This window comes from Loxodonta africana, chromosome 2, assembly GCF_030014295.1.
Source record: "Loxodonta africana isolate mLoxAfr1 chromosome 2, mLoxAfr1.hap2, whole genome shotgun sequence".
Taxonomy (NCBI): Eukaryota; Metazoa; Chordata; class Mammalia; order Proboscidea; family Elephantidae; genus Loxodonta; species Loxodonta africana.
Window position 1 is genome coordinate 177,112,222 of NC_087343.1, and position 26,670 is coordinate 177,138,891.

Genomic DNA, 26,670 nt, shown 5'->3' on the forward strand with positions numbered 1-26,670 from the left:
GCTAGGCCAGAAGCAGATATTCCCAAGACCATTTTTTTATGTGAATTTTATAGCTTAATAATTCCTGGAGAAAGCAGATGGTATAAAAATTAAATTCCAAACACAAGTGAAGACAAACATGTTATGAATTTTCAGGGGAGGTTTCATTATACTTTTATTTGAGCTCAGGACATGATATGTAAGCTTCTAATGTTCCTTTGCTAAAAAGTGGGTTTTTTTTTTTTTCCCCAAATTCTACATTTTTACTAAAGTTGTAGTCCTTTGAAGTTTGTGGTTTTATGTAGGTAATTTAAGTAAAAAAAAATTTCAAATAATCAAGGCTAAAGATACTAACTCCTCTGCACTAAGACACCAGTTGCTACCGAGTCAACTCTGACTCACGGCAACTCCGTCTGTGTCAGAGTGGAATTGTGCAACACAGGGTTTTCAGTGGCTGATTTTTTGCAAGTGAATTGTCAGGCCTTTCTTTGGAGGCACCTCTGGGTAGACTCGAACTTTCAAACTTTTGGTTAGCTGATGAGCACATTAAGTATTCAGCTGAGCACATTAACTGTTTGTATCACCCAGAAGCTCTCCTGCACACTAAACCAAAAACAAAACAACAAACAACAAACAAACAACAACAACAAAACAATCTCTTATATTAGAAACCTAGAAGTTTTATCTGCCATCACCAGCACTAATTCACCTCAGGCACCCAGACTAGTAATATTCATTTCTCTCTTTTTTTGTTCCTCTTTTGTTTTTGATCTCAGAATTTTCTTCTTTTCCTTGGTTGCTTAGCTAGCATTTAATAGGACATTTGCTATATTTTCACTTTTAGATGACTTCCAGAACATCTAGTCAAATTGTTTTGTAAGATATTTAGTTCATCTAAACTGCGATAATGTCATATATGGTATTATGGATTGAATTATATCACTCAAAAATGTATGTCAACTTGGCTAGGCCATGATTCCCAGTATTGTGTGGTTGTCCCCCATTTTGTGGTTTGACCTAATTTTCCTTTGTGTTGTAAATTCTCATCTCTGCCTGTGGCTAATGAGGCAAGATTAGGTTATGTTAAAGAGGATCAGGGTGGAATGTAACACCCTTACTCAAGTCACAGCCCTGATCGGACGTAAGGAGAGTTTCCCTGGAGTGTGGCCTGCAACATCTTTTATCTTAGAAGAGATATAAGGAGAGAGAAGCAAGCGCAGAGACAGGGACCTCAAGCTACCAAGAAAGAAAGAAGTGTGGGAGCGGAGCATGTCCTTTGGAACCAGGGTTCCTGCTGCTGAGAAGCTCCTAGACCAGGGGAAGATTGATGGACAAGAATCTTCCCCCAGAAGTGACAGAGAAAGCCTTTCCCAGTAGCTGGAGCCCTAAATTTGGACTTCTAGCTTCCTAAACTGTGAGAAAATAAATTTCTGTTTGTTAAAGCCATCCACTTATGGTATTTCTGTTATAGCAGCACTAGATAACAAAGACATGTGGGAACAAACATTATGTTTTACAATTTTTTTCATTTAACTATATAGCTATTGGAGTCCTGGTGGTACCGTGGTTAAGAGCTCGCTGCTAACAAAAAGGTTGGAAGTTCAAATCTACCAGCTGCTCCTTGGAAACCCTACAGGGCAATTCTACTCTGTCCTATAGGGCCTCTATGAGTCAGAATCAGCGTGAGGGCAATGGGTGTATAGCTAATGAGTCCCTGGTGGCAACTACTAGCCAAAAGGTTGACGTTTTGAAACCACTCAGAGGCATGTTGGAGTACAGACCTGGTGATCTGCTTCTGAGAGGTCACAGCCTTGAAAACTCTGTGAAGCAGTTCTACGCTGCACACGTGGGGTCGCCATGAGTTGGAATTGACTAGATGGCAACTAACGACAATGATATAGCTATTAATTAGTATTTTAATGGCTTTATGATATTCCAAAAATTAATCTAATTTACCTAACCTGTATCTATTGTACAACAATTTAAAGTGTTGGCACAATTTGTATTATTATAACCAATTCTCTTATATTTATACAATGAATCTTTTATTTATTTTGAGCAATCTCCTTTAGATGAACTCTAAGAAGAGGAAATATGAGGCTGAAGTAAGTGTTCAAGACCCCCCATTTAGTTTCTAGAAAACTTTCTTGCCTCTGTATCTCAGTAGTCTAATGAATAAAGATGAAACGGGATTCAGAGTGAATAGAAGCTAGATATTGGTTTTCCAATTTTTATTACTTTATGAATATTAAAGGGTGTTAAACTAATTCCTAGAAAAGATAGTAGCTGTAGTGGCCTTGAAATATATATAACATAAACAAGGGGGCTTTAGCAAACCTCCAAGCAGTGACACTGCAGAAATATATTAGCTGTTTATTTATGTTCCTGCTATTCTAGAAAGGGGAGAGAGGGGTTGTAAATAGCTTTTTCAGTAAACACCAGCAGTTCCCACTTTGTTGAGATGGTTCAAAGTAAAATAGCCCACCCAAAAAAATACTAATACCCTCCATCATATTTGTAATGAAAATGTTTATTTCAAACTGTTTGCATTTTTCTTTGGTTGCTGGCAGGTACTTGGGCATGCTTACAAGGTTTCGTCCCAACATAAGTAGCTTGAGAATGGAAAATCAGTGGGCACAGTTCCTTCCCAGGTGAGAAGTGTGCCAGAATGGGCCACAAGTCTTTTCTGAATGTCCCTACCAAAGCGTTCTCAAGTGTGTGTAGTGAGTGGGCACTAGCCTAGGTATCAAGGATTCTCCTAGACCCACTCTGTTGCTTGCTAGCTTTGGGTAAGCCTCCTTATATTTTCATGACTAGTTCCTCTGGCAAAATACAGCATTGACCTGTGATCCCCCAAATTTTGTCTAACGTTGTTGTTAGTCACGATCTAGTCAATTCCAACTCTGGCAACCACATGTGTGCCGAGTAGAACTGCACCATAGGGTTTTCAAGGCTGTGGCATTTTGGAAACTGATTGCTGGGCCTGTCTCCCAAGGTCTCTGGGTGGGTTTGAGCCACCAACCTTTTGGATAGTAGTTGAGAGCTTAACCATTTGTGCCATCCAGGGACTCCTATTGTCTAACATTAAAAAAAAAAAAAGAAAAATTTTTAAAATTTACTAGAGGTTAAATATAGTACCATATTTTGGGCCACCTAGTTTTCTGTGTTGCTCATTGGTCCAGTCATGAGGATTTTTGTTTTCTTTATGTTGAGGTGCAATCCACACTGAAGGCTGTGGTCTTTGATCTTCATTAGTAAGTGCTTCAAGTCCTCTTCACTTTCAGCAAGCAAGGTTGTCATTTGCATAATGCAGGTTGTTAATGAGTCTTCCTCCAAGGATACCATGCTTGGCAGAGTACAGGGTCAGCGGAAAAGAGGAAGACCCTCAACGAGGTGGATTGACACAGTGGCTGCAGCAATGAGCTCAAGCATAACGATTGTAAGGATGGTACAGGACTGGGCAGTGTTTCGTTCTGTTGTGCTATGAATTGGAACTGACTCAACAGCACCTAACAACAACAACAAGTTTTCTATACTTGCATAAAGCCTAACCAATTCTCTAGGACTTTTCTTCATAGTTTTGTTTATTCTGCTACTATATTGCTTAGTGGAGTTTGTGAGTGGTTCAAAAAAGTTAACATGCTTGGCTGCTGACTGAAAGGTTGAAGGTTTGAGTCCACCCAGATGCCCCTTAGAAGAAAGGCCTGGTGATCTACTTCTAAAAAATCAGCTATTAAAAACCCTGTGGAGCACAGTTCTACTCTCACACATGGGCTTGCTATTAGTTGGGTCAACTCAACAACTGGTTTTGGTATATTGATTAATAAACCATGTGGTAATTATTCTTTTTATGTCTCTCTTCCTCACTTAGCTGTGAGCTGTTTGAGGTCAGAGACTGTCCTATGCACCCCCTGCATCCCTAGGACCTAGCGCATGTCCAGCGATCTGCTTCTGAAAGGTCACAGCCTTTGAAAACCCTGTGTAGCACTGCTTTCCTCTGACACACATGGGGCCGTCATGAGTCAGAATCAACTTGATGGCAACTAACAAAAACAACGGCACATGTTTGGCACGTAATAGTTGCTCAGCAAATGTTTATTGACTGGATTTGAGACTTCCAACATAAAATTCATTTCACCAATGCCATTTAAATTATTTCCTGGTAATGTTTCTTTGTATGGCTGAAGTTAGTAGCATACCTTTTTATAATCTTCTCCAATGCACTCAAGCAATTCACTCCTTAATTTTTTCCAGTCACTGTGTGTATGTATAGGCATTGCAACAAACAGCAAGGTGCCTTGGAAATGAAGCATATAATACATGTTTGCTAATAAATACATGTTTTCAGCATGTGACAAATTGTAATCATGACTCTAGATCAAATAAACCTAAGATTTTTCGAGCTTTGAAAACCTGTATTTTGCTTTCTCAAGTGTGCTTCCAGCTGCAGATCAATCTAAGCCTTTATCTGTACTTGTATTGATTGGTTATCCACAGAGAAAACGTTGTTGCCTTCATGTAATCCAGATTCGTTAGGAATTGAGCCAAATTTCTATGTACAAAACCCTCTGGGCTAGGGTTTGTTTTTTAGTTCAGAAATGCTCTCTAGTCCCTTTATCTGTGGTGCAGGTTTCTATAGCATATATTCTACAACTGATGTCAATGAAAGCTCCAGAGAAGGAATGAAGCCAGCATATAGAATGGGATCTATAAAAAGAACTAGATGTTTACTTTGTGCGATTCTGTATCATCTACATTTTGGCAGAGGGAAGATGTGTTTTGAAAAAAAATATGATTTTAAAAACACATTTTCAGAAGTTTTCATATAAAATGGTCAAAGTATAATTATGCAGGAAAGTATACTTTAAAGGAAAATCTAAATGCTGTGGAAAAACTTAGTTACAGATCTTCGCATGCTCTGTGATTTCCTGGAAATTTTTTTTAACCTACTTGGGTGCAGCCATGAAACAAAGCTCACCAGATCTAAATATTAAAATGGTGATCAAACCAATAGTGTGTCTAAAAAGCCCAAGTGTAGGAGATGAACTTTTCAATCTCAGAAGTATGGTTCCAGGGAAAACAACTGTCCCTAGGGGAGAGGCAAAAGCAGCCCTTCTTCTGGGCAGAGATCACTTTCATGTCCATCTTTTCAAGGAACAACAGCAGATACTATGCTGCTGGAGAATAATGGGCATCTTGTCCTGGGTGGCTAAGTTCAGTCTTGGACCAGATGTGGCAGAAACCAATAAATGCTGAGTTTTAAAATTTATTTGTTGAATCCATACAAAAGTATGTTGCCTTTTCAAGGTCAACACTCTTTATAAAATTATACTAGTGGAGGTAAACGTGAATGGAAATCAAAAAAGAGAAGATGGATCAAGAGGGTAAGCCACATTTAAAATGTAGGTGAAATAAAACATTAATCAACCAAGGAGCTCAAGCGATGATAAGTCATCATCTTTGATCACAATCCACGTGGTATATATTTTAGAATTTTTCCATGTTTTCAAATCCTAGCATGGAGTTGAGTCCTTGGGTGGCACAAACCATTAGCACTCGACTACTAGTTGAAAGGTTGGCAGTTTGAACCCACCCAGAGGTGCCTCAGAAGACAGGTCTGACGATCTGCTTCTGAAAGGTCTCAGCTTCAAAAATCCTATAGAGAAGTTCTATTCTACACACGTGGGGTCGCCATGAGTCGGAATCGCCTCGAAAGCAACTACCAATAACAAGGGCAGCATGGGATAGTGATCAGAATGGATTCTTTCTTTGAGGACTGTAAGACTTCAGCATCATCAATGCTTCTCCCTATAGTTGATGGCCAGAACAGGATTAGTTTGCATGCATCCAAATGTATTCCTTGGTCAGAAGTTTGTAGCTGTCTCACCCACCACCTCACCCTCTCAGTCCCTTACAGAAACTTATTTTGTGAGGATTTATTACCTTTCCCTAGAAACTGAGAATCAAGATTTCCCTCAAAAAGCAAATGACAGCTGAGGTACATGTTACTGATGAGGCCAGAAGGACCTCTGAACAAATGGCCAGTGGGAGAATATCCAAAAGACATGAAGAACAGAGCCAGCAGTAACTCCTCAGTGGGATTTGTACATTTTATGAGAGCTCTGTTTCTCACATCCTGAATTAAGATGAAATAAGAAATAAAATAATTTGAGGTTGAGAGTGTAGGTAGCAAAAATATAGGGTTGAACTGTTACTTCAAATTCCAGGAAGCAGTGGCTCAGAAAGAAACTGTGCTTGCTGAAAAACAAGCTGAGATTTATAGCTTGTGTTTTCTTATGGGAAAGACTGTCAAGCTTTTGCTTATCAGTCACTGGGAGGGGGCAGGGGAGTAGAAAATGACAGGTAGAAATGACAAGGGGAACATATGGTCAGCCCTCTCTGCTTCCCAGGGTTTTACAGAACATGCTGTTCTCTGGGACCTCCTACCTACATCAGGAATAAGCTCATGAGCTACATTTGGATCTTGACCCACTGGCATGAACCCAGCTTATTTCTCTTCTCAGGGGGTAAGGATGAAGGCAAGCCTGGGGCACACAAAACATTGTGAGGCTATATGTTACTACACTATTTTTCAGCCAAAGTCTTTCCTCTTACGGATTCTAAATCCCTGTCTTGCAAGCAGCTATTGCCTATATATGTTTGGATAATGTCTAAAAATCAAGTAGGGCATTGGCTTAAGGTGTTGGGCTTCTAGGTAGGGTTTTTTCTTCATGTGCTAGAAATATGTAAAAAAAAGAATATGGTCAATTTCAGGCTTCCTGATTGTTGGGGTAGTGAGGCCTGATATTTGATTGAATCATTCGCTTTCTGGTATTCTAGATATAACTTCAGTCTCAGTGGAAATAAGCCAATAAGACCTATATGAAGATGTAACAGAGAGCCAAGTTCGATTGTTAGTTTTTGTGCAATTTTAAACCTTTCGTATGGCTCAGTCTTTAAGTTTGCTCTGGATTGCTGATTAAACTGGTAGTAGAATGCAAACCATTTCAAAACAATTGGGTAACTGGCCCTTGAATGACCTTCCAAACCTTGTAAATTAATGACAAATCAAGAAGAATTTTAAGTTCCTTGAAAACAAGGTAAATTTATCCATTTCTCTAGCTTCTGCAGATGCTTGTACATACGGACATGCTATAATCATGGATTGAGTGAATGAAATATTTGTGGACTGCCTGCCATGTGCTTGTCAATATGCCGTTTATGATACAGGACAAAATTAGATGTGTCTTTGTGCTTATAATCTCTGTTCTAGGCTACTGTTATGGACTGAATTGTGTCTCCCCAAAATATGTGTTATAAATCCTCACCCCAATACTTGTGGATGTAATTCCAATTGGGAATAGGATTTTCTTTGTTATGTTAATGACATCATCATACCAGTTTAGAGTGTGTCTTAATCCTAACCACTTTTGAGATATGAAAAGAGCAGATTAGGCACAGAAGCAAGAGCAAATGAGGGAGAGATGCCACAAGGAGATATCCAAGAAATGACAAGAAGAATGCTAGAGAAGCTAAGACAAGACTTTCCCCTAGAATAGATAGAGAGAGCCTTCTCCTAAAGCCAGTGCCCTGAATTTGGACTTCTAGCCTTCTGAAGTGTGAGAAAATAAATTTCTGTTTGTTAAAGCTACCCACTTGTGGTACTTCTGTTATAGCAGCACTAAGAAACTAAGACAACTACTGGTACTCATACCCTGCTAACTCTACCTGTCCTTTACATTGTTTCTCCAGGGTTACCTTTCTAATGTCCTGATTTCATTGTATTATTCTTCACATCCTAATTTTTTCCATTGCTCATTGAATACAGCCCAAAATCAACATCCTCTCTGAACTAGTTGCAAACTATCTTTGCTTCCTCAGCTCTTACCAACCGAGTAGACAAATCATTTCCCTGCACAAGATTCCTAGCAAGTTCAGGGCTCCATTGTTTGCTTACTCTGGTTCTTCTTCAATCATTCTTTCCAACAGACTCCACCCAGCCACGTCCTTCAAGGCTCAGATTAAATACCACCTCCCCAGCTCCTCCAAGAATCCTTTTTCCTACCCCATCTCTGTCATTTTCTCTTTCTTCTTATATTCCACAGTACCATCATTCTTAGCAGCTTTTCCCTGAACTATGAGGCTATGTCAATATATTCTCTTCCTGGAGTGATCAAATATTCTCTTGCTCAAGCTTAAAATGCCTCTCTTTAATGTCCCCCCCCCCTTTTTTTTTTTTTTTTTGCATTAGGGATTTTACAGTTCGACAACACTTTGCAGAAATCATTGTTTGGGTTCTAGGCCTATGGAGTCACTGTCTTATCACATATCCAGGCAATCAAAAGTCTTTCCACCTCATCAGTCAGTCCAACGTGTTTTCTCATCGTTGCTGATTGCATTTGCCCAATGCTAAAAGTCGTTTGGCTGTTCTAAGATAGAGTTTTCTTTTTTCTTCTAGGAAGATCCTAAAAGCAGGGATTAAAAAATCAGCCACTATAAATATGTGTGGGATGGGTCATCTACCTATTGTTATTATTCCTATTTAGCATCACTCTTATCACACAATACAGAAGCTTTAGCTGTTAGAATATTCTTCATAAAACCATAAAAGGGCAGGATTTATATTTTATTCCTATTTATATGACCTTAGAACCTAGCACAATGCCCCGAACCTAGCAAAAGCTTGTGAAGCATCTGCTTAATTGAATCATTTTTGAAAGGGAAACTCAGGTTAGTGTTTCTTTCCCAAGCTGTTGTTACCATTTTATCTTGAGAAAAGCCCAACCAAGTGTCTAAAATATGACTGAGGTCTGTCTACCAAGATTTGTTTTGGCAGCCAAACCACAGCAAAAGTAACACATTTTTTATGCTAGCCATTAAAGTATCATTTGGTGGTAGCTTTTCCCTATTCAAGTGAATAATCCTTAGCAAAGAAGCTATCCTACAGAAAAACAGACACTGCCTTCATAGCAGAAATATAAATAGCCATGAATTGTTCTCCCTATTTTTCAAATATAGTACCATCTGGTTTATCCCTTAGTCCTGGAGAACCATTTTCAGAGTTATTTCTCTATGATCCATTCTCTACCCCATTCTTTCCCTGGAGCTTATCATTCCTGTGCTTATCACTAGCTCACCAGGACACATTAACCTTTACATTCATAAAGGTATTTATTGCCCCAGAAGTTAAAGGAAAGTATTAGAGCTAACTTGTTCCACACCAGGATTCTGCAGTATAGTCACAGAGCTCAGGTACCATTTGGGATTGGGCTTTTGCTCCCCAATTTTTGCCAGAATTATAAGATTAAACTGACACTTAAAAGCATACTCTGGTTACTTTCTCATTTGGCACAAATTTTGTAAAGCCCCAGGTCACTGAACCATACCTCATCTATTCCTGATACCTCTCTTCTTGCTTTATCCAGTGAGCAAATTGGCAAGTTGCATGGGACGGCTGGTACTAGACTTCCATTATGGAAGTTTCTCACATTGTACAGATTTTACTCGGGGTTTCAGAATGGACCCTTATCCTAGACTCCTGTTAGAACGAGCCAGTGACCATAGAAAAACAGGCCCATATATACCATCAGAATAAGGTGTGGATGCAACTTTCAAATTGTGGTGTGGAAACAGCTAGAGCAAAACTTTAGCACGCAGGGCTGTCAACTGGTGGTCAGTCACCATTTGCGTCTTCAATGCCAAATAACTTCCTAGTTCTGTTCTTGATTTGAGAGCCTCAATATAGTCAATCTAGGCTTTGAAGCTTTAGAATTTTAGCTGGACATCACTTTAATGATGCCAAAAAACCAGTGAAAATGAGTTCCTTAGTTGAAGAGAACATTCAATCTACCTGTGATTTACATTTACATTAATATTGTCAAGTAATGGAAAATGCTTTGAAGAAAAATCAATCAAGATAAGAAGGTGCTCTTTTAAGTAAGGGTGATTAGGGACTCTCTTGATGAAGAGATGAAATTTGAGCAGAGACCTAAGTGAAGTAACGAGTGAATTGTGTAAAAAATCTTAGGGAACGGTTTCAGGTATAGTTATTCTGAGTGCAAAGGCCCTGAGATGGGAATGTGCTTGAGGAAGACCAAGGAAGTCATGTTGCTGGAGCTCAGTGAGCGAATGAGTGGAGAGTGGTAGTGTTAAGGATTGAACTGTGCCCTGCAACAAGATGTGTTGAAGTCCTAAGCCCTGAACCGGTGAACATGACCTTGTTTGGGGAAATAGGGTTTTCTTCTGCAGATGTTATCAGTGAAATTAATGAAACCATACTGAAGTTGGGTGGATCCTAATCCTAATCCCTCCTGAGTGGCATTTTATAAAGAGAAAGAAATACAAGGAAACAGAGTCACACACAGGGGAAGACAGCATGCGAGGATACATGTACATGTCAAGGAATGCCCAGGGCTGACAGAAGTTGAGGTCCCCGGGTGACACACATGGTTTGTGCTCAACTACTAACCTAAAAGTTTGGCTGTTCAAACCTACCCAGCAATGCCACAGAAGAAGGTCCTGGTGATCTGCTTCCATAGAGATTACAGTCAAGAAAACCCTATGGAGCAGTTCTACTTTGTAACACAGGGGGTTGCCATGAGTTGGAATTGACTCAGTGGCAATGGCTTTGGTTTTGATTTCAGCCAGAAGCTGAAAGAGACTGCAAAGATCTTTCCTTAGAGCCTGCAGAGAGAGAGGGAGAGAGAGAGCGAGCACAGCCCTGCCAATGGCCTGAATTTAGACTTCTAGCCTCTGGAACTGTAAGAAAATAAATTTCTGTTCTTTAAAGTCACCACTTTGTGCTATTTTGCCATTGCAGCCCTAGGAAACGAAGACAGGTAGTAAATGACTTTAGAGAAATAGTTCAGCAGCTTGGTCATAAAGGGCCTTGTAGACTATAGCAAAGACATTGGATTTTATTCTAAGTTTAGGAATCTATTGAAAGTTTTAAGAAAATGAAAAGCTAAGCAATACAAAAGGGAATAAAGGACACTATAAAGGTACAAAACTAAACACTAAGATAAAAACACAAAATTTCATAAATCCCCAAAAGAAAAAAAAAAAGCAAGATAAATCAAAGAGAGAAAGAAACTCAGTCAACATAACATAGTGCTTGCAGTAATTACAATGTAAGACGATAGACTTGAGACTAAACATATCAGTCATATCAATATACATGAATGAGCTTATCTCATCTATTAAAATGAAAAGATTCTCAAATTGGCCCATTAATTAAAACCCAAGAGACATACCTAAAATGCAGTGATTCCAAAAGGCTAAAAAGTAAAGGAATAGACAAGGATTTACTAGGCAAATGGAAAAAATAGGAGCGTGGGGACTGAAATCTTAATACAGGACAAAGTAGAATTCAAAACAAAAGCATAAAACGAGGCAAAAGTGTTTATAATGCTAAACCACTCTACATTTTCACAATAAAAATATTTTCAAAAAACCTCAATAATGTTCAAATACTATAGGAACAAGAAATTTTACCATAGCAACAACAAAGATAAAATACTGAGGAATAAAATTAACAAGAAATGTTCAAAACCCATATGAAGAAAACAAAATCTTTCTGAAAGACACAAAAGTAGATTTGAACAAGTAGAAAGACAGCCCTTATTCTTGGTTAGGTTGCTCCACATAAACAACATATCAGCTTTGCCTAACTTAATTTATAAATGTAATATAACTCAAACAAAAATATTGGCACCCTTTATTATCAAGCTGGATATAATGAGGCTAAAGTTTATATGGAAAAATGAATATGCAATAATAGGTAGGAACACAGTGAAAAAGAAAAGCTACAAGGGGGATGTCTAGTTCTATAGATATTAACAGTGTAAAACTAGTAGTGTAAACACTCTTTAATGAAAACAGTGTGATAATCTCATGCTGACACAGACTGACCAATGGAAGAGAATAAAAATCTGTAGAAATCTAGCATAATGGTGTATCTCAAACAACTTGGGAATATTTTTTTACATAAATTTTTATCTATTAAAGCAAAATATAAAAATAAATTTTGGGATAACTGGATGATCATTTTTAAAAAAGGGTAAAGTTGGATCCATTCTTGATGTCATATACAAGAACAAACTCTAAATGGCTCAAAAATCTAAATGTAAAAGATAAACCTTCACTAGTACTAGAAGAAAATATGGGTGAATTCCTCTATAATCTTAGTTTAGTGAAACATTTTTTAACCATGACTAAAAAAATCCAAATGCAATAAAAGAAAGGATTGATATATTGACCACTTAAAAAAAAAAACTTTTTTTTTTCCCACGGAAAAAAACACCGTAAGCAAAGTCAAAAGACAAGTGAAAAACTTGAAGAAAATATTTTCAACATATAAACAAAGGGCCAATATCACTAACACACACAAAAAAATTAATACTTAAAGGAAAAAAATACTAATAATCCAGTACAAAAATGGGTAAAATACATCAAAAGGAAATTTGCAAAAACATAAAAATAGTCCTTAAACATATGAAAAGACGTTTGGCTTCACTTATTTAAGATAAGTGCAAGTTAAAACCCACTGCAATACTATTTTCCACCCATCAAATTGGCAAAAATTTAAAGGGTTGCATGGTTGTTGGGAAACAGTCACCCTCATACATTGTACAATGGTACAATCCTTACTGAGGGTGTTTGGCATCAGCCGACAAAACTGCGGGAGTCCCTGGGTGGTACAAATGGCTAAGTGCTTGACTGCTAATGAAGAATTTAGTGGTCCAAACCCACCTAGGGGTGCTTTGAAAGAAAGGCTTGGTGTTCTACTTCCAAAAGGTCACAAGCTTGAAAACCCTACGGAGTGCAGTTCTACTTTCTCTGCACACATGGGATCATCATGAGTCAGAATAGACTTGACAGCAACTGGTTTGTTTTTTATGGGAACAAAACTGCATGTGACTTTATTCTTTGACCCAGCAATTCTACTGCTAGGGATTTATCCTGACAATATACTCCCAACAGAAACACACATACGCAAAGCTATTCATTGCAACATTATTTGTAGGAAGTTACTTAAATGCCTAAGCATAAGAGATTGTTGAATAAATCGTGGTACATACATTCCGTGGAGTACAATGCAGCTGTAAACAAAGAATAAAGGAGCTCTCTATAAATGGATGTGGAGTGATTTCTGGGAGATGTTGTTAAATGAAAAAGGCAAATTGCAAAAGAGCTGACATGCTACCTGTGTGAAAAGGGGAAATAAGAGAATATATGTATATCTGTTTATCTTTACAACAAGAAACACAGGAAGAATAAGCCAGGGAGTAATGAAGTTGGTTACCTACAAGGGATAAGGGGGAATGAGGTGGAAGGAATGTGAGAGGCAGTGACGCTTTCTGAGTATACCTTTTTTTTTTATAGTTTTGATTTTTAGAAGTACGTCAGTGTTCTCCATGTTCACAAAATAAAATTAAATCAATAAAGTTGCTTAATACAGAAAGCAAATTGAAAACAAACAAATCCAGCTGTATTGCCAATAAACAACCTAATCACACTAAAGGGGACAGTGAAAAAGAACTAATCCACCAAATTTATGAACAGAGTATTTGAATATACGCCTTTAGTCTCGCCTAGAATGGAGATGGTAAAGTCTAAGTCCTAAACTCTTTATTTTTTAAAAACAGATTTATTGAGGCATAATTAATACAAAATTAACTGCAGATACACAGTGGAGATATTTAGGGGTCAAAGGACATGATGTGTGCAAATTACTTTCAAATGGGTCATTAAATACAAATATAAATCAATAAATAAATCATGCACCCAAAAAATAAAAAATCCCATAATGCAAACACACACACACATGCAAATGATAAAGCAAATGGGGCAAAAATGCTAGCAATAGGGAAAACTGAGTAAAGCATATACACATATTTTTGTACTATTCTTGTTCTTGTAACTTTTCTGTATGTGTGAAATTGTTCCCTAATAAAAAGTTAAAAAGTTGATGACAAAAAGGAAAGTTTTTAGGCAAAAACACAGAATTGATTATTGGTAGGCTTACGCTAAAAGAAACATCAAAAGGAAGCTCTTTGGGCAAAAGAAAAATGGAAGCATAGAGATGTAGATGGAAACGTAAATGTTCAGGTAAATTTAATCAAATATTCACTGTAAGCTTTATGAGGTTTAAAATATACACTGAACTTTTATACTCAAGGAGCTTTGGTGGTGCAGTGGTTAGGAGCTACCATGAGTTATGGCTGCTAACCAAAAGGTCAGCAGTTCGAAGACAGCAGCCACAACTTGGAAAGACTATAGGGCAGTTCTAGCCTGACCTATGAGGTTGCTCTGAGTTGGAATCAACTCTATGGCAATGGTGTTTAAAAAATTTTTTTTGGTTTTTAAAAATGGCTTGGGGGAGGTGTCTGACTTCTTCCAAACCCTCAAAGGGGAAGGAGAACCAAGATCAACAGTGCAAAGCTGACTCCAATGAGGTGGAAGCCAGAAAAGCCTCCTCTCTCTGCCATCTTCACTAATTCTAACACCAACCATCTCTCCCACAGCACCCTCGTCTGGGTTTGATAATTTGTTTTAACGGCCACACTCACAATTATGGGGTTTGTTAGGGAAGTAACAGCTACAATTCGGGCTCAGGAACACTGAGGATACAGTTCTTCCATCAGAATAGCTCACAGGCACACGGCTCTCCCTGGCCCTCAGTCTCTGCCAAAAATCACTCAACTTTCTCTCTCCATAGGCCCAGAAGCCCACACAACCATCTCCTGCTGGTCTCTCCTTCCTTGGTGTTAGGCTCCTCCCCTCTGGTCTGGAAATGACTCTCTTTTAAGACAAAACTGACCAATCCCCTTGGATCACCTGGGTGGGAGTTACAAGACCATGGCTAGAAAGGCCATACAAAAGTAATCAATCAGTAATCAATCACACCACAGTGGGAAAGCGGTACATTGAAGCTCTAAATTCTTTACATTGTCCAGAGAGTGCTGGAAGTACTAATTTATATTACTTTAATGAGTCAACGGAGCCCTAGCGGCCCAGTGGTTAAGAGGTCAGCTGCTAACAAAAGGGTCAGAAGTTAGAATACAGCAGTCACTCCTTGGAAATCCCATGGGGCAGTTCTGCTCTGTCCTATAGGGCTGGGATGACTTGACAGCAACAGGGTTTTTTTTTTTGGTTTAGTAAGTCAAAGGTTGAAGTTTTAATCTCTAAGAAAACCACTCAAATAATAATAATAAAAGGGTGCATAACAAGCTTATAAAGAGAAAGATGAAATAAAAAAAAATTGATATAAACCAAAGAAAGACAGGAGAGGATTAAAAAAACCCATAGAAGTAGGATTAATAGAAAATAAAAAGTTAGATGGTAGATTTGAACTTATATATGTTAGAATTACATTGAATGCAAGTGGACTTAAAACTTCATTTAACAGAAAACAAGTTTCAGATTAGTTAAAAATATATAAAACCCAGCAATATGCTTACACTTTAGATGAAAGGAAATGATATTGAAAGTAAAAGAATAAAAAGGTATACCATTCAAACACCAACCAAAAGAGAGCAGATGTAGCTATAGATATCTTAGACAAATCTGATTTTAAGGCAAGAGATACAGTGATATTTCATAATAAGAAATGTCAACCTACCTGGAAGATATAATATTTGTAATTTACATATACTTTATAACATGGCTTCGAAAGATATAAAGCAAAAATTTACAGAACTAAAAGGAGAAAGCGTTTTTAACATGGCTTACTTAGTAATTGGTTGAATAAGCAGATGAAAAAAATTCATCAAGAATATAGAATATTTGAACAGTGTATTTAATATAAATAAAATAGACACAACAAAATTAGTAAACACATGTGTGTATATATATGTGGGTGGGTATACCCAACCAAAGCAGAATATGAATTCTTTTCAAGAAATGTTCAGTGACAACGTTTAGCAAAATAGACAACATGCTGGCCACAAAGCAAGTCTCAACACATTTCAAAGGACTGAAATCAGAGAGAGCATGTGCTTGGACCACAATGGATATAAACTAGAGATAGGTAACAGAAAAATAACTGGAAAATATTTGCTTCAAAATTTGGAAACTTAGCAATAAACTTCTAAATAACTCATGGGCCAAGAGGAAATCATAATGAGAAATTTAGGAAATATTTTGAACTGAATGATAATGAAAATATGACATACCAAAATTTCTGGCATGCAGGTAAAGCCTACTGGGAGTTGAGAACACATTTTGTTTGGGTTTAGCGGGGTATTTTTACATGGTTTCTGGTCACCTCCAGGCACAGTTATTTAGTTGTGACCTGTCCCAGGGAAGAATGGCTTCTAGGTATACTCTTACTGCCTGCTGTATTGATTTAGATGGCAACGCAGGAAACCAAAAGAAATATACAAAACTCATAATGAGCCACTACAACCAGGACATTGATGACAAGCAGTTAATGAATGCCATCAATTTAGAGTATTTAAGACTACTTATTGGAAACCCTGGTGGTGTAGTGGTTAAGTGCTACGGCTGCTAACCAAGAAGTCAGCAGTTCAAATCCACCAGGTGCTCCTTGGAAACTCTATGGGGCAGTTCTACTCTGTTCTATAGGGTCGCTATGAGTCAGAATCGACTCGACAGCAGTGGGTTTGGTTTGATTTTTAGTTTATTGTACAACTTAAAGTGTCTTGAAAATTTGCAATTAATTAAAAAAAATCTGATATAGATTTTCTCTAATTTGATAAATGGTGAATTTAAAGAACCTTCTCTATTTATAATAAAAAAAGTTTTGACTAAACATTCTAGAAGAATGAATTATCTATTTTCTTTATAGAAACTGGTAATACAAGATTTTTAGCTGTAGAAGAGGAAACCCAAGAGTATGCAGCTAAAAAACATAGAAAAGGAATATTGTAGGGGTATGACAGGCAGTGAATTAACAAGATTTTTCTCGTTTAAAAAAAATTTTGTGATATTTGGAATTATTTTTCAGCTTTGGTATTTTATAATTTGCTGTAATTTATTTTCTCATTTTCAATAACTATTCATTCTTAAACTTGTTTTTGTATTTATAATTTATCTTTTCTTAAGTGTTATTGTTTAGATGCTGTTGTACATAGTGACCTTATGTACAACAGAAGGAAACACTGCCCAGTCCTGTGTCATCCTCACAATCATTGCTATTCTTGAGCTCATCTTTGCAGCCATGTGTCAATCCATCTAGTTGAGGGTCTTCTCATTTTTTGCTGACCCTCTGCTTTACCAAGCTTGATGTCCTTCTCCAGGGACTGGGCCCTCCTGATTACATGTCCACCTTCACTTCTAGGGAGAATCCTGGCTATACTTCTTCTAAGACAGTGAATTTTCTTAAGTAGAGCCCCCAAAATTGAATTAAGCTTTAGCTGGTTAACCAGTTGCTATGGAGTCAATTCTCACTCAGGGTGACCGCATATGTGTTAGAGTAGAACCATGTCCCATAAGGTTTTCAATGGCTCATTTTTCAGAAGGAGATCACCAGGCCTTTCTTCCAGAATGCCTCTGGGTGGAAGTGAACCTCCAACCTTTTGGTTAGAAGCTGACCCTGTTAACCATTCGCAATACCCAGGGACTCCTGAATTAAGATTTAAACAGCACAAAATCTGAATCTATCCGTGCCCACTAGAATGGCTAATATTAAAATGACTAAAAATAAGGTGTGGTAGTAAGGACGTGGAACAACTGATATTCTCATACAGTCCTGGTGGGAACGTCAATTGGAATGACCGTTTTTGAAGACTGTTTGGCAGTACCTGCTAAAGCTGAAATATGCATATCCTATGACTCAGCAATTCCACTCCTAAATAGATACTCAACAGAAATACATATATATGTGTACTAAAAGATATACTCAAAACTGTTCATAGGAGCATTATTCATAATAACCCAAACTGGAAAGAACCCAAATTCCAATCAACAGAACACATAAATAAATTGCGTTGCCCTGGTGGTGCAATGGTTAAGAGCTCATCTACCAACCCAAAGGTCAGAGGTTTGAATCCACCAGCCACTCCTTGGAAACCCTGTGGGGCAGTTCTACTCTGTCCTAGAGGGTCGCTATGATTTGGAATCGACTCCACGGCAATGAGTTTTTATTCACGTGATAGAAAACCAAATAAGAATGAAAATAAACCAACAACTGTTACATACAACAACATGGATGAATTTCATAGATCAGCATTTCCCAATCTTTCTCAGTTCCCTTAGTGTCGCAGGAATTTTTTCAAAGCATTCCTATGCCGAAAGAAATAACGCTTCTGTTTAAGTGGTTAGGTCCTAACAACTTAATAAATATTTATGTCCTCATAACTTAGCAGCTATCTAAAAAATATACATAAATTTTAAAGAAGAAACTAATATATTTATTTCACTAAATAGCCACAATAGCTTACTAACAGGATACGTGTGCCTCTTGGGCAGTGCCCCGCCCACTGCCTTCAAGTAACGTATAGTGTGACTCAGGAGTCAACTCATATCAACCCTATAGGACAGAGTAGAACTGTCCCATAGGGTTTCCAAGGCTGTAATCTTCAAGGAAGCAGACTGCCACATCTTAACTCCCGTGGAGTGGCTGGTAGGTTCTAACGCCAGCCTTTTGGTTAGCAGCCAAGTGCTTAACTGCTGTGCCACCAGGGCTCCTCATTGGGTAGTCCACAACTTCTCAAATCGTGGAATCAGATTGGATACTGCCACCCTCATTTACTGTTCCCCATTTGTTTTTGCATGTACTTGCTTTATATTACAGCTATCCTTCAAAACCTGGAGCCAAAAAGCTAGGACGCCAGCAAAAGGGAAGTAGTGCAATCTAATGCGGAAACTGCGAATTACCAGGAGCTATAAAAATTTTTATTTTTTATTAGTTGGTTCAGTATCTGACATATGTCTAGCATCACTATGTTTCTCTAAAAATTTAAAATATCCTGCAGTGCCTTTGAAGTTCATTACTGCACCCTGGGATGCCTTGGTACCCATTTTGGGAACTGCAACGTAGACATTACATTGAGCAAAAAAGTCAGACACAAAGGAATACATTAATGTGATTCCATTCATATAGGGTTTCAAGAACAGGCAAATTCATGACAGAAGTTAGGATCATGGTTACACTTGGTGAAGCATGAGAGGGTAATGATTGGGAAGCAGCACGTCAGGGCCTCTGGAAAACTAGTAACATTTGATTTCTTCATCTAGGTGGTGGCTACATGGGCTTGTTCACTGTGTTATAATTCATCAAGCTGTACTCTCAAGATTAGTTCATTGTGTGTGTGTGCGTGTGCATCTGTGTGTGTGTATAAGTTATAGGTCAATAAAAAGGTTTGTTAGTCAAGTGAAACCTTTCTAAACAAGAAACCAAAAGAACGAACCTGTTGCTGTGGAGTAGATTCTGACTCATGGTGACCCCAAGTATACCACAGTGAAAGGTACTCCACAGGTTTCCAAGGCTGTGACCTTTCCGAAGTAGATCTCCAGACTTTTATTTCAAGGCATCTCTGGGTGGATGTGAACCGCCAACTTTTCAGTTAGTAGCTGGGTGCTTAACTGTTTGTGCCACCCAGGCAGCTTTCTAAACAACTGAATATCATGAATTCCATGTCAGGCATGAAGCCCTCTCTGATACCTAAGCCCAGTTAAAGACTTCTTTTGCTTTCCTTCAGGGTATTATGAATTTACGTGCCAAGGTTTCTAGCTAGACTGTGAGCTTCTAGGGGATAGGGATGATATCTCATTTATCTCTAATTCCCCAGTGCTTCAAACATGGTAAAATGTTGTTGTTAGGTGCTGTAGAGTAGATTCCGACTTATATTAACCCTATGTACAGCAGAACGAAACACTGTCCAATCCTGTGCCATCCTCACAATCATTGCTATGCTTGAGCCTACTGTTGCAGTCACTGTATCAATCTGTCTCATTGAGGGTCTTCCTCTTTACCAAGCATGATGTCCTTCTCCAGGGACTGATCTCTCCTCCTGCAACATGTCCAAAGTATGTGAGGTGTAGTCTCACCATTCTTGCTTCTAAGGAGCATTCTGGCTGTACTTCTTCCAAGACAGATTTGTTCATTCCTTAGGCAAACCTGCTGCTGTCGAGTCAATTCTGACTCATAGCTACCCTATAGGGCAGAGTAGAACTGCCCCATAGAGTTTCCAAGGAGCGCCTGGTGGATTTGAAATGCTGCCCTTTTGGTTAGCAGCCATAGCACTTAACCACTATGCCACCAGGGTTTCACTAACATCATAATTTAAAGGTGTCAATTCTTCTTCAGTCTTCCTTATTCAATGTCCAGCTTTCGCACGCATATGAGGTGATTAAAAACTTCATGGCTTTGGTCAGGGGCACCTTAGTCTTCAACGTGACATCTTTGCTTTTTAACGCTTTGAAGAGGTCTTTTGCAGTGGATTTGCCCAATGCAATGCTAACATAGAAGGTGGTTAATTATTGCTTTAAATAAAAAACAATTTTTTAAATGATGTTTCAGGTGAAAGTTTACACAGCAAGTTAGGTAAAAACAAATTCTTAATAAATGTACTAACAGACTGTGGTACACACTGCTTTCTTTTCTCTGTCTTACCCAAATGCCCTGAGTAATATTGTTTGTATCATACATCTGCAGCGTTTATTTTTAAAATTCTTTATTGTTTTATCCGCATTCATCTCTAATGGTCAAGGAGAATATATTTTTTAAAGAGAAGGGAACACACACACACATTTCCTTTTAAGAATTGATTTATCTCTATCATAGAATTCCAATGCTACTCAAAGTACAGCCCATGGACCATTGTCATTGTGTGAACAGTTTACCACTGGTTCATGACAAGTACAGAAAATGAAAATATGTGTTTAGAAATGGGTACTTCAATTCGACCTTGTCGTAACATTCAAGCATGTGATCAGTACACTTGCCTTGTTCAGCAAGGTTTGCACCAACTTGGGTATTGTCAAATGTGTGGTGAGTTGTGTATGGCACTAATGTGTGCTATTCATGTATGGTAGAACTAGATATTGGTCAAAGATGGATTGGTCTTTCTCCACAGGTAGTTTTAAAAGCTCTGCCATTGACTATTAGAACTGGAGAAGACCAATCTCACTATTCTATAACTGGGGAAATTGGGACCTAGAGCTCACTCTGGTCCTGATTGCCAAGCTGGTGGTCTTTACATTACAATGCCACTTATATTCTTTATATTACTGAGTGAAGCTCAAGGATAAAATCAATATTATTATTGTTATTACTGCTAGTGGTAGCAGCTGTAGCTTCTATTGATATGTATTCATTGCTTACTAGGTAGAACCACATGAAATTGCCGCTTTTATAGCTCAAAAATGGTCAAGTACCTGTAATTTTGCAGGGTTCAACTCATACAAAATGGCAAGAACAATGTTATTATGGGCTAAATTGTGTCCCCCCAAAAGATATGTTGAAATCCTAACCCTTGGTACCTGTGGTTGTGATCTTATTTGGAAATTTTGGGTCTTTGTGGACATAATTAAAAAAACAGTGAATTCACACCAGAGTAGGGTAGGCCCTAATCCCGTATGACTGGTGTCCTCATAAAAAGAAGAGACGATACACAGATACACAGGGAGATAGCCATTGAAGATGAAGGCATACCATATTTCCTCAAATAACGCACCCATGTAAGTAATAAGCATTATTTAAAAAAAAAAAAAGTATATTAGAGCTATGCTGCCACAAGCAAAGCAATAACTGAGACCACCAGAAGATAGACTAGACAGAAAAGATTCCTTCCCCAGAGTCTTCAGAAAGAGCATGGTCCTCTCAACACGTTAATTTTTGGTTTCTAGCCTCCAGTACTGTGAGAGAATAAATTTCTGTTGTTTTAAGCCACAGAGTTTGTGGTACTTTGTTATGGCAGCCCTGGGAAACTAATAAAAATGTCAAGCATTTTTAAGCCTTAAAGAGCATCCGGAGCCAGTCTACCTTGGTCCCAGATTTGGCCCTGCCACTTCCAGCCATATAATATAGGCAAGTTAGTTAAGTCTTCTGTGGACTCAATTTCTACATCCACAACATGGATAATAATAGTATCTACCTCAATGATTTATCGAGGCTTAAATGGCCCTAGACGTGTACAGCCCTTGGACTAGCACCTAGTAGGCAGTAAGTGCTCAGTAAATGTTCTGGTTATTGTCAACATTGCCTCCTTGATTAAGTCTCAGAACAATTTTTTGAGGTAGGATCATTTTACCCTCATTTTATAGATGAGGAAACTGGAGCGCAAGGAGATGATAACTTAAACCCTTGTCTGTCAGACTCCAAGCACATTCCCTGTGCCTTATTTAAATTTCAGAATCCCTTAGTGGTGCAAATAGTTAATGCACTCAGCTATTAACCAAAAGGTTGGCAGTTTGAGTCCCTCCAGTGACACCTCAGAAGAAAGGCCTGATGATTTACTTCCAAAAAATCAGCCTTTAAAAAATCTGTAGAGCACAGTTCTACTCTGATACATATGGGGTCTCCATAAGCTGGAATCAACTCAACGGTAACTAGTTATGTATTTTTTACTTAATTTTCTATTATGTTTCTGCTGAATCGAGTTGAATAGCCCCACTGGAGTGTTTTATCAGAACTGACAATATTTGAGAGGATCTAGCTTCTGGGACTCTTTAATAGCCAGTCATGTAAAAGGCAGTGCAAGCTATTTTCTTTTTTCCCTTCAGATTAAGAGAAGGTAATTTCAGCATTTGTTGTTGTTTAGGTCTCCTGACTGACAAGAATGCTACAAGCAATAAATAAGCTGAGGGTTACAATCTCTGATTTCAGAACAGTGCCGGCTTGTAGTAACTCCTCGAATACTGTTTTCACCATCCATCAACTGGAATGGTGAGAAGGGAGAACTTGAGGTGTCACCTGCTAACTAGAACCTACACTGTTAAACTTGGTCAGTGTTTTGTATAAGATGAAAGAAAAGCTCTCTTTTCTTTTTCTCTTTAAAAAGAGTAAATAGTCATGAAACACCCTTGAGAAACAACAAGATCTGATTGAATTTTTCAGTTTTCTATTATTCTATTAAGTTCACTTGACAGCAAAGGACAAACAGCCTTTCAAATGCTATAAGCTAATGCCTCAGCAATTCGGAGGGAAGAACGAGGGTTATTAGGTAGGAACAAGCCCCTCTGAATATATTTACACCAACTCTTGGAAACCATTGTCCTCAGAAACCTTCATGACAATCTATTTTCTAGTCTCAGTATTTCTTTAAGTTTGACAGATGATAATAAAACACAATGAAATTACCTTTGAGCTCTGAAATGTACATCAGCTCCCATATTCCTCATGACTATGTATTTTTTTCTAACACAGCTCATCTGCTTTTAATAATATTCCTAAGCACTCAAGTTTTAGTCTGGGGAATAGAGCTACTTATGGCTAGGCGAAACTGATGTAAAGGTAGGGTTTATAGAATGTATTATATATGTAAATGTATATACATATCATATGTGTGTATGTGTGTATATATATGTATGTACATACATATACACACATACCATATGCGCACATGCATATACATATACATGTATAACTGCCAGAAATGAAGAGGACTTGAAATACTTACTGATGAAGGTCAAAGGCTACAGCCTTCAGTATGCGTTACACCTGAACATGAAGAAAACAAAAGTTCTCACAACTGGACTCATAAGCAACATCATGATAAATGGAGAACAAATTGAAGTTAAGGATTTCATTCTACTTGGATCAGTAATCATTGCCAATTGAAGCAGCAGTCAAGAAATTTACTTTGGACAAATCTGTTGCAAAAGACCTCTTCAAAGCTTTAAAAAGCAAAAATGTCACTTTGATGACTCAGGCGTGCCTGACCCAAGCCAGGGTCTTTTCAATTGTCTTATATGCATGTGAATGATGGAAAATGTAAAAAGAAGACCAAAGAAGAATTGATTCATTCATATCATGGTACTGATGAAGAATATTGAATGTACTATGGACTGCCAAAAGAATGAACAAATCAGTCCTAGAGGAAATACAACCAGAATGCTCCTTATAAGTGAAGATAATGAAATTTCATCCTGTTTACTTTGGACAAGTCATCAGGAAAGACTAATTGATAGAAAAGGACACCATGTTTGGTAAAGTAGAGGGCCAATGAAAAAGAGGGAAACCCTCAACGAGATGGAATGTCACAATAGCCACAACAATGGACTCAAATATACCAGTGCTCATGAATTGTGCAGGGCCAGACAAGGTTTTGTTCTGTATTTCACAAGACTGCCATGAGTTGGAGCCAACTGGCAACAACTAACAACAATGAGAGCTAAAAGAGGCCTTCAAGATCATCAAATCTCCTTTACCTTCATCTTACAGATGAAGAATTTGAAATCCAGACAGAAATGCTTTGTCAAAGGCAAACTTGCTTCAAAATAAGGCTTGAAGGAATAATAATATAGCAAGTACCTATATTCTGAGGATTGTAGCACGCATTTCCCACGTCAGTTCACTTACATTTCTATGATGTTGGAAGTATTATTCCCATTTGATAGATGAGAAAATTAAGGCTAAGAAAAGTATCACAAATAATAAATAGCACAAATGGAATTAAAGTGCTGATGTAATTGGGTTCTCTCTACCACATATGAACTGACCCCCATATCACTGACAAATTTTGCCATATCCATATATCAACTGTATTATTGTTTTCTTAGCTTTTTCTTTAAATTGATGATTGTAAACATTTACAAAGAAACTTCTTACCAGCACTTAAACAGAAAACAATTACAATGTGCCATAGATAGAAAGTAGTTGTAAAAATATACACAAAGACCCTAAAACTTTGATAAATTCTAACTAGACACTGGTGGCTCCCAAAAACACTAAGTTTGCATCCCACTCTCTTTTTTGAAAACTAGGGAGATTAGTAATGGTTAGAGAGGTACTAAAGACCCGTTAACATCAAACTGGAAAGCCTGATGGTGTAGCGTTTAAGAGCTATGGCTGCTAACCAAAAGTTCGGCAGTTGAAATCTACCAGGCACTCCTTGGAAACTCCATGGGGCAGTTCTACTCTGTCCTATAGGGTCACTATGAGTTGGAATCACTCGAGAGCAAAGGTTTTCTTTTTCAAATTGAACTGAAACTTAAGGATTGAGAGAGAATTAAAAGAAGGAAACTTTCACTATGTGACTCAGCTATTTGAAGCCACCTTTGAGGGCCACCTAAAGCCATCTTTGTGCTGACTAAGATCATTTTGAGTCCTCTCCATCACTTTGAGAAACACTGCAGTATATAAAGCAGCTGGGCAGATTCTCCAAGTCATGGTTTTCTAACTCCATTGAGCATCAGAGTCACCTGAAGGCTTGTTAAAAACACAGATTCCTGAATCTTTCCCTAGAGTTTCTGACTCACCATATCTGGAAAAGGGTTGGAGAGTTTGCATTTACACAGTCCTGATTAATGCTGATGCGACTGCTCTAGTAACCACATTTCAAGAACCACTGCTCTGGGTTGTGGAAACCCTGGTGGCATAGTGGTTAAGAGCTATAGCTGCTAACCAAAAGGTCAGCAGTTTGAATCCACCAAGTACTCCTTGGGAACTGTATGGGACAGTTCTACTCTGTCCTATAGGGTCGCTGAGTCAGAATGGACTTGACGGCAATGGGTAATGGGCTCCGGGTTGTACTTGGGGAGAAGGCAGAGAAGATATTATAGCATGTGTGTGGAATTTTACTACCAAGTTTGTTAGTGATTGCAGAGACCTGGAATTTTCATTTAATGGGACTGATGAGGTAAAGAAACCCTCAACTTATGCTTTCACTCCTGTCTTGTTTCTTCAGTCTAGCGATTCAAATTAATACTACACTCTGCCAGAGCAGCCAGCAAAAACCTTGGCTAAGAGATAAAAATAACAGAGTTTGCTTGCAGGCTGCTAACTATCTGTAAGCCCTCTGCTTTGGCAATGGCAGCCAGTGATCAGTAATATCAAAAGCAGATAATGAGATTTTCTTTCTTTCATACATTAAAACATCTATAACAATTAATAGTAATGACTAAATTAAGTGCCTTCTGAGAATCAGTCATTGCATTGTACTAGGTGATGAGACACACTCAGCTACCCACCCACTCACTCTTCCCACAAACAAATTCTCCCCATATGAGGATTTCAGAGGCTAAGTAATTTACCCAAAGTCATACAATTATTAAAAAGTACAGCTAGGATTCAAATCTCACTTTGATTCCAAAGCCCATGTGTTTACTACTAAGTCACACCACTGCTATTGTTACAACCCAATTTATGGAATCTCTTAATAAAGTGGGTTGTATACAGAACTAAGAGGTGAGAAGGAGGAAGGCCCCCAGAGGTTTCAACTTCTTAGGAGGAAGAATTTTAAAACAATATCACCAAAAAAGGAGAAATCAGTGATATTTGATCAGCAATGAGGATAGGGCTCCCTAGGTTCAAACAAGAAATTCCAAATTTCTGGCTACATTTTGTTTTCGGAGAGTAGGTATGTGGGTAGAAACAGTCTCAGAAATCTAACCTGTTTTAGTTTACTCTTGAGTCAAGAATGAGATGTTTATTCCCTTCTGAGGCAATAGGGACCGTTCGGAGAATGAGCATGGTAGAACTGACACTGGATTGAGGACCATGCGTCTTAGATTCTTCTCCTTGTTCTGTCTCGGAACTCAAATCTCATTTCTCTGGGTCCTATT